Here is a 21,311-nt window from a genome sequence, read left to right as displayed (position 1 = left end):
ATATGTCATCAAGTACAAAAAAGGTAAGGAGAATATGGTAGCTGATGCCCTTTCTCGCAGGTATGTTCTACTCTCCACTTTAGATTCTAAACTGCTTGGTTTCGAACACATTATGGATTTGTATGCAACAGACCCACAATTTAGTAAGTTATTTGAGAAGTGTGATAGGATGACTTCAGGAGATTACTGTAGGCATAAAGGGTTTTTGTTTAAGCTTAATAAATTATGTGTGCCTAGTTGTTCTCTTTGAGAGTTATTAGTGAGGGAAGCTCATGGTGGGGGTTTGATGGGTCATTTTGGCATAGCTAAGACTTTAGGAGTAATCCAAGAGCACTTTTATTGGCCTTGGAGTAAGCGTGATGTAGAGCGAGTTTGTGGTCACTGTGTCACATGTAGACAAGCAAAATCTAAGGTTCAATTACATGGTTTATACACACCGTTACCTATACCTAGCTCACCTTGGGTTGATATCTCCATGGATTTTGTGTTGGGTTTGCCTAGGATAAAGAGAGGTCGTGATTCCATTTATGTTGTGGTTGACAGGTTTTCAAAAATGGCGCATTTTATTCCTTGTCACAAAACTGATGATACTTCTAATGTTGATGATTTGTTCTTCGAGAGATTGTTAGGTTGCATGGTATGCCAATGACGATTGTCTCAGATAAGAATACTAAATTCTTGAGTTACTTTTGGAAGGCCTTGCGGGATAAATTGGGTACTAGATTATTATTTTCAACTACTTGTCACCCCTAAACTGATGGTCAAACAGAAGTAGTGAATCGAACTTTGTCTACTTTCTTGAGAGGAATAATAAAGAAGAACATTAAAACGTTGGAAGATTGTTTACATCATGTTGAGTTTGCTTATAACCATGTTGTTCATTCATTAACTAAGTTCTCACCATTTGAAATTGTCTATGGTTTTAATCCATTAACATCATTGGATCTATCGTCAATTCCTATGATTGAGCATTTAAACTTAGATGGAGAAAAGAAAGCAGAACTTGTCAAGAAGATCCATGAGACAGCAAGACTCAACATTGAGAGAAGAACATAACAATATGCACGACATGCTAATAAAGGCCGCAAGAAAGTCATCTATGAACCCGACGATTGGATTTTGTTGCATATGCGCAAAGAGCATTTTCTAGAACACAGGAAATCAAAGCAGCTACCTCGTGGTGATGGTCCATTCCAAGTTGTATAGAGGATCAATGACATGCCTACAAGTTGGACCTCCCCGGTGAGTATAATGTAAGTGCAACATTTAATGCCACTGACTTGTCTCCTTGGAATGATGAGAACATTGTTACCGGTCGTTTTTGGAAAACTAGAAAAATAAAAACAAACGACACTTACCTCCCCGGTGAGCTTCACCGGCCAAATCACCTGTCGGGCCTCGAGCCCATGCGTGCGCTATGCCCCTGTCAGGCCTCTGGCCCGTGCATGCGTGGTGCTCCCCTGCCAGGCCTCAAGACCGCGCGCGCGCCCTGCTCCCCTGCCTGGCCCCTTGCCCGCACACGCCCAGCACTGGCCGAGCCTCCGGCCCGCGCATGCCCAGCGCCGGATAGGCCTTCGGCCCACGCGTGCGGCCTGCGCCCCTGCCAGGCTCCCTGCCCACGAGCGCCCAGTGCCGGTCGGACCTCCTGCCTGCGCGCACCTAGCGCTGGCCGGGCCTTCTGCCCACGTGCGCCCTGCGCCTGTTGGACCCCCAGCCTGCGCGCACGGCCCGTCCCTGCCAGGCCTCCTGCCCGCGCACGTCTCATGTTGGAATAGATCTAGGATTAAGAAAAGTTTAACGCTTATTCAAGCGGCGGAATATAAAAATTTCTTTAAACCAGTAAAAACGATTTTTACAAACCTAGACAAAGAGCAAGTGTTGGAATTGATCTAGGGTTAAGAAAAGATTAAACGCTTCGAGCAAGCGGCGAAATTTAAAAATTTTCTTTTAAACAACTAAAACGATTTTACTAACCTAGACAAAGAGCAAGTACATGTTCATACAAAACTATTAAAAACATTACTCATATCGTATTGCTTTGCTAGCCAGATTTAACCTAAGATAAATTACCCACATCATTACCTATGAGTAATATATAATCGACATACATTACCAGAAACACAACTTTGCCTTCGTGTATTAATTTGTAAACACATGGCTCATCTATTGACTGCTCAAAACCGAAGCGTTTCACAGTTTCATCGAATCTAATATTCCATAACCTAGATGCTTGCTTTAATACATAAATGGACTTAAGCACATATAAATGCGCTCATCAAGATTGCCATTCAGGAAGGCAGTCTTGACATCCATTGGCCAGATCTCTTAATCGAGAGCTGCAGCTATGGATAGAAGTATGCGGATGGATTTAAGCATCACAACTGGCGATAAGGTTTCTTCATAGTCAATCCCTTCTTTTTTGGTGTAACCCTTTGCCACTAGTCGTGCTTTGAACGTCTCGACGTTCCCATCTGGACCTCTTTTCTTCTTGTATATCCACTTACACCATATGGGTTTAATCCCTTCGGGAATGTCTACAAGTTTCCAGACTTTGTTGACCTACATCGAGTGTATTTCAACTTTCATGGTGTCAAGTCAAAGGTTTTATTCAGAACCAGCCATTACATGGCTGTAGGAGAGACGGCTACGAGAGTATCTCCATAAGACATGTACCTGTTAGGCTTTTGAGAAGCCATCTCACTACGTCGAAGTACTACTTGACGAGGTTCTGATGAGTTAGGTTGTGTTTCAGTTGGGGTAAGAACAGTTCTTACAGATGAGGTAGAAGATTCCTCACCCAACTTTTCTTCAAGCACAATTTTGCTTCTAGGTTTTACATCTTTCATGAAGTCCTTGTTGTCAATGGTGCCCACAAGAAGAGTTGTAATCTTTATATTCTACATTTGATGTAATAAAGTCTCATGAAGACTCTTGCTTGTAATTGCTTATTCATTAATAAAAAGTTGAAACGTTCATTCAATCTTCCTTGTTTGAAGCTTTATGATAAAACATTAGTCTTTAGTCCATAAACAAACTTAACAACTTACGAAGAGACAAATGTAGATTTGCATGAACAAACTCTTCGTAGTTTGCTTAAAACGATATATTCGCAATCTAAGGGTCAAAGGACTACTGACCTCAGTATGATTGTTAGAAGAATCTATGATGTCTGGTTATGAGGCATTGAGAGTTGGAGACTCTATAGTTCTTTTAGGTATCTTCCGAAGGTACTGAATTGACCAGTGCACTTCTAGAGACAAGATAAGAACAAACCATTTAACCTCTTATGTCTCGAAGTCACTATGTATGAATTGCATCATGCTTACCTTAATCCTGAAATGAGACATGCCATTTCACAGCTTAGTATTCTCATTTGAGAAAGTCAGAGTTCGGACTCACTATGTGATTCCGAACAGGGCCTATTGGTGAAGTACTAAGTTGTGAGAATGTCATGAGTAACTTTGTGAAGTTCTCATAGATATGGAATTCATGTACAAGATTGCTGAAATGCAATGTATGTCACCTCATGCTTTGTTCCTTGGAGTGTGAATAAATGAACTGGCCAGTGTTCAAATTGAGTCCTGACTCTTTTTGATGAAACAATGTGACTTGTTAGCTCCTCGTCAATACATTGTTTCGAACTTATTCACAAGCGACAAAGGAGTTCAGGAAATAACAGCTAGAAGGGTAAAATGGTAATTTAGTAAATCCCGACTAGCTGATGACATTCATGAAGGGTAAACATAGATAATATTCAGTGGATCCGCTCATCATAATTAGGTTGAATTCTTGAGTAGAAAATATATTCATTTGAACCGAGAGATTTTCAGTGTCAACTCTTTAGTGGAGTCAGTTGGCATTAAGCTAAACTTGGAAAAAGTTTGTGAACTTTTGAGTCCAAGTGTTTAGCTCAAGCTTTGTTCATTTGGGTCCATGAGGTCACTGTCACGAATCACATCGATTAGGAATATTTAAACTGGAAGCTAAGTCAAAACAAGAACGAAAATTGTCAAAAGAGTATTTTTGTCTTTTGAGACATAGGATGAAATGAATGTCAATAAATTTTTTGACAAGGTCATTTAATGACATGTTTCACTCGGCCAATATTAGTCTTATTGGGCCTTGTGGATTAATTTCATTTCATAAGAGTTTTATTGAAAATTCTTAATGGGCCTTTTCCATGTTGTCATGAACAAATGGAAAAGCTTCTAGAAGCCTTTTCTAGAAGGCTATAGGCTCCCAAATACCCAAGAGAAAGAGAGATTATTTTGTGCATAAATGTATCAAGATACTTGCCAAAAGAAAAAGAGGAAACAAATTTCCCCTAAGAGGAAACAAGGTTGGGCGCCCAAATGAGTCAAGGGAAAAGCAAACAAAAGAGGAAACAAATCCAAGGACTTACTTGCTTTGTCTTGGCCGTGCACCTCTATGAAGGAAAAGGGAAATTGGCTCATGAATATGTGATATTCTATAGAATAGGAAACTACCTTATTGAAGGTGAAACCTCTCCTATAAATAGGAGCCCCTTTCTTCACATTTCATTCATCTAAGTTAGAGATTGAGAGCCTCTCTCTCTAGAACTTGTGGTTGCCGCCCCTTCCTCTCTCTCTCTAGTTTATTTTCGATTTTTTGTTTTGGCACCTAGGTCCTCATTTGACCTAGTGTTTAGCTCTGCGACTTCAAGACTCGTTCTTAAGTCGTAGTGTTTAAAAGTGCCCACTCACTAATTCCTTTATTTCGAGTGATTTAGTGATAGAAACTTTCGTGGTTGCTCGAGGTGCCGAGGAAAGAAAGAGAGACGTGCTGCGAGGGGAGACGAGCGTTGCAAACTTTCCAAAAGCTTCTCAAAGTTCAAGCTTCAAGAAGGGTTAGTAAACTTCTATACTCATAATTGTTTTTAATTACATGTACTTGCTCTTTGTCTAGGTTAGTAAAAAACCGTTTTTACTTGTATAAGAAAATTTTTAAAATTCCGCCGCTTACCGAAGCGTTAATTATTTTCTTAAACCCTAGATCGATTCCAACAGTCATCCTCAAGGAACCGAGTGTTCGTGCTAACAAAAGTCTTGTCGTCCTCGAGATTGTAGAATGTGAAACCTTTGGTTTCCTTTGGATATCCCGCAAACATGTACAATTCTGACCTACTAGCCAACTTGCTAGTCTTTTGCCTTAGCACATATGCAGGGCAACCCCAAATTCAGATGTGGCCTAGATTTACTTTACGGCCAATCCATCGTTCATTAGGAGTACCAGGAACCGTTTTAGATGGAACTTGATTCAGAATGTAAGATGTTGTTTCGAGGGCATATCCCCAAAAAGAAAGAAAGAGTGATGAGTAACTCATCATTGATCTAACCATCTCCATTAGAGTTCGGTTCCTTCTCTCTGACACTCCGTTTTGTTGAGGTGTGCCAGGTGCTGTAAGCTGAGAAGCGATACCTTCTTCTTTAAGAAAGTCATCAAACTCTCCAGACATATACTCACCATCTCGATCGTATCGAAGGGTTTTGATCTGTTTGCTAGTTTGCTTTTCCACTAAAGCCCGAAAGATCATAAATATGTTAACGGTCTCGGATTTATGTTTGAGCAAATTGACAAAACCGTATCTTATGTAATCATCGGTGAAGGTAACGAAGTATTCATATCCTCCCCGTGCCTGTGTACTGAGCGGACCACATACATCAGAATGCACAAGTTCTAGTAGCTCAGTGGTTCTTCGACCCTTAGCTGAGAAAGGTCGCTTAGTTATTTTTCCTTCTATACATGATTCTTAATCCTGTCTAGACTGATATGACCAAGTCTTAAGTGCCAGAGATATGTTGATTTTATTAGATCGGAGGAATCAAAAAGTTTGATCCTCTTTGGCTCCCTAACTAGATCGTTATCTATTTCAGTGTCTAAAAGCAAAGGTTGTGTGGGATAAATGTAAAAAAAGAGCATTCTTCATACATGCATCAGTGACAAAAGAATTATCAGGAAAAGAAATTCTAATTCTATTCTTCATAAACTTTAAAAATTAATCTTGCTCACGAAGGCGAGCAACAGATATTAAGTTTTTCCCAAAGGAAGGAACATAATAAACATGATTAAAATTAAAATGCGGTCTTCAAAAAACAGCGTCACGGATCCCACAGCCTTCGTAGACACTAAGCTCCCATCACCCCACCTGAAGCAGAAGTCGCCTTCCTCTAAGCTTTTGCAAACCAGTCAAGGAGCAACAAATATGGTTAGTAGCGACGGAGTTAAGAATCCACGTTGATACAATATCAGCTACTAAGCATGCTTTGATAATAAGTACAATAGATTTTTCCTTAGTTTTGAGGTAGGCAGGACAGTTCCTACACCAGTGTCCAGGTTCATTGCAGTTGTGGCACTTGTCGTTAGACTTGTCCACCTTAGGAACCCGGAGCTTCTTCTTCTTTTGAACCTTAGGTTGGTTCTTCTTCTCGGCCTTGCGAGTTCTCTTCTTAGATCCATAGGTGGAGGCAGTAGCATATACCTCTCATTGAGTTCTTTTTTTCTTAGCGACACCCTCAGCAGTGTAAAGCTCCTTCATAAGCTCGGTAACAGTGTACTCTAGCTTGTTCATGGAGTAGTTCAGCTTGAAGGTATCGAAAGATTCAGGGAGAGTTTCCAAGATCATATCTATTTTGGTCTCCCCATCGATTTTGGATCCTAGGATTTCCAACTCATTTAGGTAACTAATGATCAGTATGATCCCTAACAGGAGTCCCAGCCTTCATGCGACAGTTCATAAACTGTCGGACTGCTAATTGTCTGGCCTGATGCCCTTGCCCTCCAAACATCTCATGGAGATTGTAGAGCTTGTCGGCGACAGTCTCTATATCATATGATGTTGCTATTGCAGCACATTGTTCATCGATGCCAAGATATAGCACCTCTTAATCTCATCGGATCGGAGCCAGGCCACTAAGGCGTCGTTTTCCTCTTGTGTCAAATCATCATTCATTTGAGGATAGGGGGTGGTGAGTACCCATTTGTGCTTGACCACGGTAAGGACTATGTCGAGGTTACGTTTTCAGTCGACGTAATTTTCCCCTTCGAGTTTGTTCGAGGAAAGAATGGTTGAGAGAGTGTTGAGAGACATTATGCTGAAAAGTTGAAACAAGTTTATGATTAGTCTTTTTCTTTAGGATTGAAGTTTGTTTAAGTTTTTAGGATGAACAAGACAGGAAAAATCCAAAGGTGTTATGAACGAAATGACACTTTACTCTTTCAAGGGAAAGCCGCAACGAGTCTCCTTTCATAAGTAAATGACTCATCATTAATGCATAGCCAAGATGTCAATACATCATATTTGACTTTCCACCTTATAAAAAAGTTTAAGATCACTCGCACACTTTCGCAGGGCTTCAAGGGAGGATTACTAGGGATGGAGTCTAAGTGTGTAACCAACCACTTAGTCCAAGAGATTGACTTTGAAAAAAAAAATCCACCGAGGGGAGGCCTTGTATCATTGTCTATCTCTCGAACTTAGCTCTTCGAGCAATGATCAGAGAAAAGCGCCGTTGAGTACTCTCATTTAAGAGAGGGCCGCGAGGGTGACTCTTAGTCTGGCGACAATTGCACTTTTCATTAGTGTCGGGGATCGTGGGTTGTAAACAACAAGTATAACCCTCCCACTTAGTTTTTAGAGTTGGCACATCGTCTCTTATAAGTTTGGAAACACATTTTCTAGCTATAGAGCGATAGAGTGGAATTCTAGAAAAGAATCTTAGATCTTCATGTTCAAAGAAGAGCAGTGTTAGTGCATAAAGGCACAAGGTACATACTCAGACATTTTCCTATTTCCTATTCGGGAAAGTGCCTGAATGAAGTGTGAACTTCAACTCACTTGAACACTTGAAAGTTTGAGATTACACATCTTTATTTTTTCGGCTCGTCTTGGAGAAGACCTCCCACTCAAATTTTCAAGAGCATATAGAGTTTGAACATATGTGATATTGATATAGTTTTGAAAATATTTAAAAAAAAATATATGATTTGGATGACAAAACATTTTCAAGTTTGAAATCAAAACGATTTTCAACAATCAAACTAGTTTTTAAAGAAATTCAATTCAAGTAAATTTTCAAAAATCAAAATATTTTAAACTTTCACATTATGTTTATTATCTTAAAAAACGATTTTGCTCATGGAAATTTTCTCATTAGAGTTCTATAACTCATGGAGTGGGGTCCGAAATCCGGAATTCAAAAATTCTAGAAAACTGAACTTTCGGAGCATCTGCGCACCTCGGAGTAAAATCGCATTAACAGGCGGCTTCGACATCCTTTTGACCTATAACCAATGGCATTGAAACGAGGACAAAAAAACTTTCAATTTGATTGAAACATCATAAAATTTCAAATTATGAGCAGAGAGTTATGCCACTTTACAGTAGGTTTTTCTCGAGCTCGAAGAAAACTGGAAATAATTAAAGTCCGGACTTGAGTGCAAAAGAATCGAGTATAAAATAACGTTTTGGAGAGTTGTTAAAGCTTTTATATGTATTTTAATATGGTAATAACATAGAATAAAAGTAAATAACAACAAACATAAAACGAAACGACTAAATAAACAAAACTAGCAAGACAATCTAACTAGTCATGAAATTACCCGAAATTTCTTAAACTTAATAAAACACGTTTTTCATTATGAAAAAACTAAAAACTTTTAGAACTGATTCTAATGTGTTTAATAACATCCCAAGGTCATAGAAACTCAACATGATTTTTAATTTAAAGACATGAGCAATAAATTAAAAACAATCTAAGAAAACAATTATAACTTGTAAAAACCGAGTAATTTTTCGAAAAGGTTTTTCAAGCTCATAGTTTTAATCACATGTACATGCTTAACTTTGACCATAGCTCTGATACCATTTGTTGGAATAGATCTAGGATTAAGAAAAGTTTAATGCTTCTTCAAGCGGGGAAATATAAAAATTTCTTTAATCCAGTAAAAACGATTTTTACTAACATAGACAAAGAGCAAGCACATGTTATTTTAAATTAAAACTATTGGAGAGAAATTACTCATTTACTAACCTTTGCATAGCTTGATCATTGACAAGCTTGTGGAGGTTGAATCGCTCGTCTCCCCACGTAGCTCGCCTTTCTTCGTTCTTTGGGAATTCGAGTAACCGCGAAAGTTTCTATCACATGAATCACTCGAGGGAAGAAGGATTGAGTGTGTGGGAACTTCTAAACACAACGACTCAAGAACAAGTCTTATAATCGAAGTGCTAAAACAAAACGCTAGGTCAAATGTGGACCTAGGTGCCAAAACAAAACCGAGCAACTAGAGAGAGAGGGAGAGAAATTTCGGAAATCTAGAGAGAGAGAGCTCAAAAATTTGGGATGAGAAACAATGACAATGAGGGCTCTATTTATAGGAGAAAGATTACATTCACAACGTAGTTTCCTCTTTTCTATAGAATATCGTATATTCATGAGCAAATTTTATTCCCACTTTTCCCCTTGCTCTGGATGTCCAACATACCTTCTAGAAGGCCTTCGATTTGTTTCCTCATTTGTTTTTCTCTGCCTTGGCCGTGTGACTTATTTCCTTCTAGAGGAAATTTGTTTCCTCTTTTACTTTTGGCAAAGTATCTTCATACATCAATGCATAAAATAAACTCTATTTCCCTAGTTATTTTGCACGTGCAAAGGCGTCTAGAATGAACTTCTAGATGTTTCTTCGTTTGTTCATGACAACATAAGAAAAATCCATTAAGAATTTTCAAGTAAAATTCCATGAAATGAAATTAATCCTTAAGGCCCAATTACTCTAATATGGCGGTGTGATAAATTTCATTGTCATCATATGAAAATGTAAAGAAAAAAAAATTATTTAGTGACATTCATTTCATCACATGTCCAAAAAGACAAAATTACCCTTTAGACAATTTTCGTAAAACTGGTCTAGTTCTTGTTTTAACTTAGGTTCTTGTTTAACTAATCCTACTCAAAATGACTTGTGACAGTGACCTCATGGATCCAAATGAATAAAGCTTAAGCTAACATACTTGGACTCAAAAGTTCATAAACCTTTTCCAAGTTTAGCTTAATGTCAACTGACTCCACTAAAGAGTTGACACTGAAAATCTCTCGGTTCAAATGAATTTATTTTCTACTCAAGAATTCAAATTAATTGTAATGAGTAGATCCATTGAATATCATCTATGTTTACCCTTCATGAATATCATCAACTAGATGGGATTTACAAAATTACCATTTTACCCTTCTACTTGTTATTTCCTCAACTCCTTTGTCGCTTATGAATAAGTTAGAAACAATGTATTGTCGAGGAGCTAATAAGTCACATAGATTCATCCAAAAGAGTCATGACTCAATTTGGGCACTGGCCAGTTCATTTATTCACATTCCAAGGAGCAAAGCATGATGTGATATACAATGCATTTCAGCAATCTTGTACATGAATTCCATATCTATGAAATCTTCACAAAGTTACTCACGACATCTTCATAACTTTGTACTTCACCAATAGGTCATGTCTATATCACATAGTGAATCTAGAACTCTGACTTTCTCAAATGAGAATACGTAAGCTATGAAATGACTTGTCTCATTTCAAGATTGTGGTAAGCACGATGCAATTCATACGTAGTGACTTTGAGACATAAGAGGTTAAATGGTTTGTTCTTATTCTGTCTCTAGAAGTGCATCGGTTAATTCAGTACCTTTAGAAGATACCTAGAAGAACTGTAGAGTCTCCAACTCTCAATGTCCCATAACCGGACATCATAGATTCTCCTAACAATCATACTGGGATCAATAGCCCTTTGACCCTTAGATTGCGAACATATTGTTTTAAGGAAACCATGAAGAGTTTGTTCATACAAATCTATATTTGACTCTTCATTTGTTGTTAGGTTGGTTTAAGGACTAAATGTTGGGAATATTGCCCACTTGAAGATAATGAATAAATGATTACTAAATTCGATAATAAGATTACTCTATTAGCATTATATGATTAGTGGGTTGCGTTCTAAACAATTAGAATCAATAACTACTATCTTCCATAGCCTCCGTATTAAACTGAGTCACGTGCTGGGCACCTGAGTTCGGGCGGTGAGCTAAAACGAGGTCGATGACTGATATACGCCTGGAAAGCTATATCTAAAGTAATATATGTGTAACACATAGGTGAAGGCTGATCACTATGTGGGAGCCACTACAACAAATACGACATTTACCGACGATTTATTTCGTCGCTAAAAACCCCGAAATCGTCGCTAAATCTCTTTAGCGACGATTTTAGCGACGATAATAATCGTCGCTAAATATGCGTGCCTAAATCTATTTAGCGACGATTTTTTCGTCGCTAAATACTTACCGACGATATTAGCGACGATAATGTCGTCCCTAAATGTCGTGACGAGAAGTTTTTTTCCATTTTGAAACAGGAAATTAGCGACGACAAAATTCACGCGCGAAAATTTCCCATTTTTAGTCATTTCTAACAAACATTAAATCCAATTTCAATTTCAATCCATAACCAATTAATTAATTTCACATAAACTACCTAATTTTCGTTAAACTAATTCATTAATTTAAGTTTGTAACCTTTAGAGAATCGGTTAGTAATTACCTTTAAATTAATTCGTTAAACTACCTTTAATTCATTAATTCATACATAAACTACACAAACTTAAACAATTTTAAATTTTCTAATCGTAATTAACCAAATTACATTTCCTAATTTATTAATCTCTAATCTACTATACTTATATACATAATTAATCACTAATCCTAATTTACAATTTTAAATTATCAAACATCCTAAATTATATCGTAATTAAATCCTAAATACTAAATTATATACTAAATTATATCCTAAATACTTATATCCTAAATAATTATATATATAATTATAACTAATTATATATATAACTAATTATGTAAATACTTATATCCTATATAATTATAACTAATTATATAAATACTTATATCTATATACTAAATTATGTAATTATATAAAATATAACTTATATATATATATATATATATATAAATATTTATAACACCAAAATAAGCATAATATCACAATTTTTATAACTAATTCTTACAATTCCATTTATTTATAACTAATTTAAATAATTTAAATTACCTAATATAAATAACTATATACTAATTAATACAATTCCATTTATTTATATAAAGTTATATATATATATAAATAACTAATATATTAATTATATAAATAACTAATATATATTATATATATATATATAAAGTTATAAAAAAAAACTTACCGGGGAGTAGAGGACGGTGGACGAGGACGAGGAAGAGCAGCGCAAGCTGCCGGACCGGGGCGGACGAGGACGAGGACGGCGTCGGTGGTGGAGCGGCGACGGCGTCGGCGGCGGAGCTGCAGACAGGAGAGAGATGTGAGGAGAGAGAGAGATGTGAGGAGAGAGAGAAGTGAGGAGAGAGAGACGTACCGGGGAGGTAGAGATCGGCGTCGACGGCGTCGGCGACACACAGCGGAGGAGGCACACGGCGGAGGAGGAGAAAACAGAGAGAAAAAATTCGATTTTAGGGTTCGGGAGCGAATGAGGGAACTGATACGCGACCTGGTATTTAAAGACATTTACCGACGATTAACTCGTCGCTAAATGTTTAAAATTCGTAGCTAAATGAACTTAAATTTTCAGTTCATAAACCAGGCATTTAGCGACGATTTACTCGTCGCTAATAGATTTTTTACACATTTAGCGACGATAAAATCGTCGCTAAATCATTTCATTTAAATTATTTTGGGGGATTTTTCCGTTAAATTTCGAAATTAATTCCAAACTATTAGCGACGATTTTATCGTCGCTAATTGTTTCCCCGCGAACTTAGCGACGAATTTACACATTTGGCTACGATAAATTCGTCGCTAATTATCTTTGCCGCCAAACTTTAGAAGTTTTGGCACCAAATAATTAGCGACGGAATTATCGTCGCTAAAAGGTTGATTAGCGACGATATAGTCATCGCTACTACTTCCGTCGCTAAATGTCATATTTCTAGTAGTGAGCATTCTACACTTGTGGTAAGTGTACGACTTGGACATGTCTTGGTTGTAGATGTGTCGTTTAAGGACCGTTACGACACACTAACCGAGGCCACTATGATGGTCACAGTGAGACTTGATCTAAATCCTGAAGTGATCATGGACACTGGGTTATGTTACTGAGCTCTTTGACTCATTCGCTAAAAGGCTATTCATGCTAATCACAGCTTATGTCTTGGGAGTTTTCTCAGAGCATAATTTGAGTGGGAAATGATTTACAGATACGGAATCCAACCTTCCTGAAAGAAGGTTAATGTTCTCTCACCTAAGGGTTGATTCCAGAACCGATAGATTGCTAGCACTTTCGAAGTAAGTAACGTTCGAAAGAATCTTTCGCTGGGGAAGCAACAATGCTTAGGGCTGATATGTATCAAGAGAAGTATAATGGAAAAATTGACTTCTCTTGACACGGGTGGAACCTGGAGGATCTTGATCACGAACTGACTATATCAGTGGACACTCGTCACGATGAGTAAATATAATTCTAGTATAAAGGAGAGTTCAGTCTTGGCTTACAGGGTGAGGTATTTGACCAAGATTAGACGAATCGAGGGAAAAAGAGAAAGGACTATTTCGTCTTTTTCATCGGATTTGTTAAGCTTCTATTACTAGGTCCATAGTCCCCGATTCGGCTCTGATAAAGGCGGATAAGAACTTTCGTATAATAATGTTTAACATTATTAATCTCACTTGCTGTAATTGTGATTGACAGCATTAATTCTGGAAAATGGGTATTCGCAGAATTAAATAAATATTTATGGTAGAATTGTTTATTTATTGTTTGATCAAGTAAATAAACAATTATTAATTATTTTTTTATTATTGGACCAAGTAAATACATAATTAATTGGGTTTTAAGCAATTGGGCCTTGCACAAAATTTGAAAGTCGAATTAGGTTTTTTGGCACTAGGGTTCGTAAATTCCCCTTGGCCGTGGGCCTAAAATTCGATTTTTATAATATTGATATTTACGAATATTTTCTTTTTAGTTGTTTAAATAAAGGAGAGAGAATAATATAAGATATTGTCCTATATTTTCTCCTTATTTAAAGGAAAGTATTTAGGAGAATATATGAGAATATATTTAAAGGGAAATAATATATTCCCCTTTATTCTCTCACTATATAAAATATTCTCTATTTAAATAGAGAATAATATCCCATAGATATTGAGCTGATGGATGAGAGAAAAGTAGGATTCACTTGTTGAGATCCAATGGCCTAGATTTAATCCACTAGTGTGAACACAATAAAAAGAAATAAAATATTCTGGAAGATTCCATGAATATATCATTTTACTACTATAAATAAGGGTTCATGAGAAGACAAAAATAAGCAATTATTTGGTGAAAATTTCGTGCATCACTAGCCTCCCTGGTCGTGCATCTGCCTCTCCCTCCCCTCGGAAATTCGTTTCCATTCTTAGTAAAATAAGAGAGAGATCTCGAAACACCTAGTTTCGTGATCTAGTAAGATAAAGACTGTGCCCACTCATCTTTCTTATTCGTCTCGGAGATTACGTTTCGGAAGAGTAAGGTGTCATCCTCGAGTCCTTCATCAAGACGACGCAAGGAGTACGCGATTGGTTTAGGAGCGTTCTGTAGCTGAACCGAAAATCAATGTAAGTATTCATTTTTCGCTCAAATCGGTTGCTTGATAAATATGCTCTCGTGAATTAAATTAATTAAACATAACTAGATCTTGTTAATTATAACCATAATTTAATTAGCTTATGATCAGCGTAATTAATTATTTTTCCGCATTAATATGGTTATATGGTGGAATAATCTCAAACGGGTCGCATCAGAATGATTGTTCGTGTCTGATGCGCGCTCGATTCCCCGACAAGTGGTATCAGAGCTAGATGTTATGATTAATTAATCGATTCGTTCTTGTAATTAATTTAAATATGGTTTGAATGAAATTATATGTGGATGTTAATTTCATGCAATTCAATATATGATATGTGGATTGTGATTCGTGGTTTGATCATAGAATATTTGTTTCTCGCTTTTCTAGATTTTTTGTAAACCCGAAATTCAAAGGGTATGGGTTTTATGTAATTATTATTATTATTGTTGTAATCCGATGGGCCCATACTTAATTAATTTTTTCGATAAAAAAATTTAAAAAATTAAATAATTTGATATTGATTTATTTTTCTAAGGGACATAAGAATGGGCCCAATTGAATTCATGGGCCAATATGATTGAGCTCATCTTAATTCACTTTATAGAATCAAATAGGAAACGATCAATCCGAATCAAACCATTCTTGCATGCTCTTGCTTGTTTATTTAATTACTATGACATGCTTGTATGCTATAACTTAGATCATGTATCGTATGTTAATGGTTGTCATGGGCTTTCATTCATTAAAATTGTCTAATTGGATTAGGATAGTTAATTAATGAATGAGTTGAACGGATCGGAGAGCTCTGTCACCAAGCCGATAAGAGGCTAAGCTGAGAGGTACTTAAGAAGACCTAGTGTCTCACCTTCTCTGCTGGGAGTTTTTCCGTGATGGAATACTTTTAGGATAATCAAGACTAGATGTCACGAATTCCTAATCACTAAGCTATATCGAAACATCTGTTTTTAAGGGTAGCTTAGAAACAGTTGAGTTTTTAATATGACTTAGTTAACTCGATTGGATCACCTAGATTAAAGTTAATTCTAGGAAAATTAAAATACTGAAAGTATATAGAGTCGTAGGTCTCCAACATTGACACAACACCGTGAGGATGAAAGATCCCCTCGTGACGGACGGTTTTCTAAACATGGTGGTCAGTTCCATTCGGAAGGGCTTTTTTGATTCCAATACCAAGGTTGTGTCTCTGACGATAGGTGGGAGGGTTGATCTCTGCGTGTACTAGTTACGCTAGTGCGTATGAGCTAGATTTCTTTCACTGAAATGTTGGGTTGACTCGTGCATGAACCAACCGGTGGTTGCTCATGTGGCCAAAGATTCCTATAAAATTGGTAGTTAGTGAGCATAGTTATGAAGGTGCATGTACTATGATTGCTCACTAATATGAGATGGTTCTCATTCTCACTAGGTGCACTCCGTTACGTCACCAGAGTGAAACGGACTGTGGCTATTAGTCGAATTACCGTGGAATATAAAAACTGGGTTCTTTTGATTAGTATTTTTATCCCGTGCATGTTTGCATTATAGTTTTTATTTCCTAAATTATATTGATGGTTGTTTCTTTTCATATTGTTCATAAATGTACTTTTATGTTTTTAGTAATCATGTCGAACCCTATTATGGCCCTGTTGTCGAAAGACATCCTGACTGGAGATAACTTCCCTAAGTGGAAGTTGAATCTCAACATTGTGCTTGTGAGTGAAAGCATTCGCTTTATCCTCACTGAAGACAGACCTCCTCTTCCTGCTCATGGTGCCTCCAAGAACTTGAGGGATGACTATGACAAGTGGACTACTGCCAATAACAAGGCGGTGGCCTACATGTTCGCAAGCATATCTTGTTAATTATAACCATAATTTAATTAGCTTATGATCAACGTAATTAATTATTTTTCCGCATTAATATGGTTATATGGTGGAATCATGTCAAACGAGTCGCATCAGAACGATTGTTCGTGTCTGATGCGCGCTCGATTCCCCGACACTAAAAACTAAGGTTTATCATAAAGCCTCAAACAAATTAGGAAGAATGGATGAAAGTTGCAACTCTTTATTAACTATTCAGTAGTTACAAGCAAAAGTATTCGTGAGACTATATTACATCTAATTTACTTAAATAAAGAAAGACTAATAATATTCTTGTGGGCAGCATTGACAACATCCCTCACTCACCCGACGCTTATCAGGCCTCCTCCCCGCGTGTGCCCCTCGCCCCTATCGTGCCTCCTACCTACGCGCGCACCCTGCATCCCTACCGGGCCTCCTACCTACGCGCGCACCCCGCGCCCCTACTGGGCCTCCTACCTGCGCGTGCCCCGTGCCCCGGCCAGTCCTTCTGCCCGCGCGCGTACCCCGTGCCCCTACCGGGCCTCCTGCCCGTGCCCCGTGCCTTGCCCTTCTATGGGCTCCCATAGAGGCCGGCCCATGGCCTCCTCAACAACTATAAATACCCCCCATCTTCACTTGAAGAGAGACACAATTTTGGCAAAGGAGAAATTTTCTAAAAAAAAGCACTCTTGCTACACACTTTGGCTTCGAGTTCACACTTTGGCTCGAGCGCGATCACTTGGTTCGACCTTAGATCAAACTGCCCGTAGTTTTAAGTAGTTGTTCATTTTCGTGCGACAATAAATATGACCAGCAAGGACGCAAGCTAAGTATCATGTGCCATTAGGAAGAGTTGAACAATCTGATCATGAAGCTCCAAGATGAAGCTGGAGATAAGATGGAGAAAGAAGGAATCCAAGGAGGCCAAGATACACCATTTATAAATGTTATTCGGGACAACCTTGATTAAGAAATCATTTTAATTCTTGAGTATTTAGACTATATTTTATTTTATGTTTTAGGCCATAAACTTGTTGTTTAGAACCCATTTGTGTTGGTATTGGGTTGAGCCTTTTATTTTGATAGTTATTTAGCTTAAAATAAGCCTTATGGGCCTGTTACATTTTCAAAGGCCAAGTATGGCGAATTTAGGGTTGTAAACATCTTTAAATAGCCTTTCAAGCTGAATGAAAGGGCAACTCAGATTACAACTTTTAAAAAACTTGTGAGAATTTAATCTCTCTCTCTCTCTCTCTCTCTCTCTCTCTCTCTCTCTCTCTCTTTGGTTCGTCTAAGAACTACTCGAATCCTTGCAAAGCAGTGCTTTTTAGATTTCAATTATGACTCATTAGACGGTCTTTCACAGCCGTTCGTGGCATCTTTCATTCCACCCTCTTTCCTAATTCGTAGAACGATCCACCGATGTGCTATTTAGGATATTGGGTCCCGGACAAGTCGATTGAGATTCATATCACGACGGGGTTCTTTTGCATTATCCTCCTCTCCACCGGATTATAGTCGTTCGAGCTCGCCAACTCCTCAAGTAGAGCATAAAATTGGTCAGCGTCTTAGTCAACATCGTGCCTCCTGTTGCGGTGTTGACTAAGGTCTTCATCAAGGAGATGAGACCATAGTATAAGGTCTGAAGTTGATCCTAAGGCGAGATCTTATGGTGTGGACACTTCCTCATCATCTAGTTAGAGCACGTCAATATTTCGTTGAGTGTCTTTATGTTCCACTGGCCAAAGCTGTGGATCTCGTTGTGAAAGCGAGTGGTCTTCTCGAATGAAAAGAATTTGTCAAAGAATACTCGGAAAACTCATCCCAAGTTGCCATGGAATCGGTAGGCGAGGACTTGAGCCAGCTCTTCGCTCTGCTGCAAAATGAAAATAGGAAGAGACACAGTTGAATAGTTTTAACCGTCATGTTATAGATTCAGAAGGTGTCGCACAGCTCGACGAAGTTGGAGATATGCTTGGTCGGCTCTTCGTTCGGAGCTTAAAAAATTTGATACTGCTGAATCATTTGGATTGTCCTTGTTTTGATCTTGAAGCTCTAATTCCCCCCGATGGTTGATATCTGGATTGCCGAGCGGTAACCCTGAATCGTTCTTTTAGTTAGCTTATTTTTTGTGCTTACTTTCACTAGCAACGAATTGAACTCAACATTACAAAGGAGATTGTTAACGAAAATTACATAAATAAATAAAACTCGAAATAAATGCGAATGAACGCATATGTAGAAGGCAAGGGTAACGACTTCGTAAAACTCTCCTATAGTTGAAATTCCTAGAACTATGCATGATCTTTCGGTTCACTCCCTTCACTAATCACACTCACGTAATATTATCAATAAATCTCTCTCGAGCAACTAACAAACTATGTAAATGCCGAATTTTTATCTCTCGATCTCAAACCCTAAAAATAAAACAAGAATTAAATTCGGGAGAGTACACACGACTCCGTAGCAGCCTAGCTATCTCTGATGTTAGTAATGTACTACGGTTATCTAATTCTTATGCGTGATTATTTAATCTTTCTCAAGCATCAAATAAATCTCAGAATTTGTGAAGCGGTCGCGACTCTCACACAAGCATTAAATACAGTGACATAGAAGATGAACATGAAAAATACTCCGATCAAAATATAATGAATCTAAAATCGTATTCAAGCAAGCTTAGCCATCACCCTTCTAGGGATTAGTTCATGGCGATGAAAGTAACATAAAAAGAAAACAAATACACAAAACCCATAAAAATTAAACCAAAACAAAACATAATAAAAATGGGAGTTCCACATATAAGGAGAAGAAAAAAGAAATACGCTGAATTGTGGTGGCGAACGGTGGTGACGAACGAGTCTTCTTTTCACTTGCTTCTTTTCTCCCAACTATTCAAACACTATTCTAAAACCTAAAATAAAGTAAATATATGCTTTTAGGGGTTCGAACTAGTATAAAAAGAGTTTTGGGTAATATTTGGAGCTATGTACAAAACTCATCAAAATCGGAAAAAGGGTCTTGGGGCGTACAACACTCAAAATTGTGCGCGATGCTTAAAATACCCATAAATTCTTGCTTCAATGTCTTCTTGCAAATAAATATGAGTTGTAACGATAATAGAAAACTCTATCCAATGGTGGAAGTAATTAATAAAGAATCATCGATACAGAATCTCAAAATCGTGCAGAATAGAACTTTGTGTTTCTTGTTCCGCTCTAACTTGTTCGAAAAATTTTCAAATCACCTCAAAATTTCTCCAATAGCCTCAAACAACATGTAGTTCAATAACCGATTAAAACAAAGAAAACTAGAAAAACTATCAAAAATACCTAAGGACTTGTTTTGATTTAAGCTAAAAAGTACACAATAAGTAGGTATGAAATGCGCTTGTCATTAGGTCCATCGATCATAAGTCAGCTGTGAAAAAGATTAATTGATATACTTTATTAAAAAAAAAATTATTTAGGAGCACAACTTTGCAAGAAGATTACTAAACATTGATAAGTGCATTTCACACATACTTATCATGTACTTCTATGCTTATATCGAAACGATACCTTATGTATTATTTATATTATTTTTCTAGTTTTTTTGTTTTTATTTTGTAATGGGGTACAAGTTTGTTTTAGGATGGAACAATTTTGAGATGATTCGAAGACTTCTCGAACAAGTTAGAGCCAAAATAAAAACTACAGCATCCTCTTCTGCATGATTTAAAATTCTCTATTGTCAATTTTGGACACGTTCTTCCCACTAGATCTTTTTCATAACTTTTCAATGCATATTTTTATGCAAAGATCGGACACCGGAGCAAGAAGTTATGACCATTTAGTGCAACATTGCCTGGCCTGCCACAAAACCTTGTTTTGACTAATTATCCGTTTTTAATTAGTTTTGGATCTTTAGATCTCATTTAAGGGCCCAAATGGCTTAAGAAAATCAGCTAAAGCCTTATATGCACGAATTAGAAGCTTGAGAAACACATCTTTTTTATTATTTTACTTTTCTTATTTGGCTAGTTAGGAGAGAATGAGAATTGTACAAGGAGACCTGCTCCATCATTGTTCATCGCCGTCACCACCACAACAATTCAGGGTTTTTCTATTGTCTACTCTTCACTAATTTCGGGAACACGCTACTTACGTATGACTTATAATATGATAAACAATAACTATGAGTAAATTTATATTTTCGTATACAAATTTAGCATAAATCTTTAAAATTTATTGATAAAAGATAGTAGCTCTTATTATTAAAAAAGTAGTCGTTATATATACTTGATGAGGTATAAAATTAATAATCAATGAAACATTGAAAGACATAGAAAATATACGAGTGAGTAAGAGAAATAAAAAGTTAATTAACATAGATAATATAAATGTTATTAAAGATAAGTAATGTTTAGCAAAATTACATATATGCTTGTCATTTCTATGAATTAAAATGTACTTCAAAATCTAATCAACTATTACATTTTGATCATACTTTTTTTTTTTTTATATTATCTAAATACATGCAAAATCTAGCTCAATAAAGATCTATGATACTATTGATAAAGTTCTGCTCGAATTTTGGTAAGTTTATGCCGAAAATAATCTAGCTTTTGCTGTCAACTTTGACGTACAAATTAACCACATACTGCAAGTAACAAACAACCAGAATGCAGGGACAAAGAATTTTTTTTAAAGGCCTTACTTGAAATTTGTATAGTAGTACTCGTAGCAAGAAATTGAATCTTGTTAAAGCTGAA

Source organism: Urtica dioica, chromosome 1 (genome assembly GCF_054948205.1).
Source record: "Urtica dioica subsp. dioica isolate 48M chromosome 1, U.dioica_male_clone48M_v1_H2, whole genome shotgun sequence".
NCBI lineage: Eukaryota > Viridiplantae > Streptophyta > Magnoliopsida > Rosales > Urticaceae > Urtica > Urtica dioica.
Note: the sequence above shows the minus strand (reverse complement) of the source record.